This window comes from Mirounga leonina, unplaced genomic scaffold (genome assembly GCF_011800145.1).
Source record: "Mirounga leonina isolate KUSES-001 unplaced genomic scaffold, KU_Mleo_1.0 Mir_114, whole genome shotgun sequence".
NCBI lineage: Eukaryota > Metazoa > Chordata > Mammalia > Carnivora > Phocidae > Mirounga > Mirounga leonina.
The window spans coordinates 53809442-53810546 of NW_023270265.1; positions in this window are offsets into that span (position 1 = coordinate 53809442).

Below are 1105 nucleotides of genomic sequence, written 5' to 3' on the forward strand. Positions count from 1 at the left end.
AGGACTGACGCCCTGGTGGGTGGGTCTCAAGCTGACTGTGCTGTCCTCTTGGTGGCTGATGGTGAGACTCCAGCGGACAGGGGACACAAACACTGACAAGGCTGTCAGGGAAACAGCCTGAGAACGTGCCCCAGAGACCAGGAGGGGTAGGGGAGAGCAAGGAGTGGGGCAGGGAGGCACAAGGCCTGCCTGTTAAAATGCTCCAGTTGCTGAGCTTCTGGTCCGTGTTGCAGGTGGGGACATAGCTGTGCAGATCCACAAGCCGGGGGTAGAAGTGCTTCACGATCTCCGCCAGGCGCGGGGGGTGCAAGGTCACTGGAGGCGCGGGGGGGTGCAAGGTCAGCCCGGCCTGATGAGCTTAGAAGTCTTCCTTTCCTTACACATCAGTCTCCCAGGGCCCCGGGGTGGAGGAGGACAGAGACCAGGCGGGAGAACTCGGGACAGTCCACGTCCTGGGGGAGCGGCCACAGGGGCCAGCCTGCAGGTCCCCCAGCAGCGTGTGGGTGCCCGGGAGAGGGCTGGGCGAGCCGGCCTGGGGTCGGAGGGGCTGCAGGAGCAGCCCTGAGGCTGCCCCCTCCTCCCCAGGAAATGCTGGGGGAGGGGCATTCCCCGGCCGCAGGGGGACGCAGCAGGCGGCGCCTGTCTGCCACGTGGCTCCTCCTCCAGGGGCCGGCCCGTTGCTTCCGGAGCGCCCCTCACGCCCGTGCTCTGGGGTCTCCTGCACTTGCAGGGCGCCGGCGCGGCTGGGACGCTTCGCAGGCACGGGCCGGGCCCTGCGGTCTGACCGCTGGGCATCCTTCAGCCTGCTGACGGGCGGCCCTGCGGCCTCCACCCTGCCCGGCCGGGCACCCCCCAGCCCTCGGTCCTCCCGCCAAGGACCCCGGCCTCGGCAGTCCCGGCGTCTCCCCGCCGGCCCGCCCTCACCGCCGTCGCTCAAGTCCCGGGCCAGGTGGCGCTTGGGGCGGCTGAGCGGGAGCCCGTCCAGCCAGGCGCAGAGGCCGCGGCGGGGACCGCGCGCTCGGCCCAGTTGCGCCCCGCACGGCGGCGGGACTGGCTGTTGGGGCCGTTGCCGGGTGACGGCGGCCGGATAGCGGCGGGGGCCGGA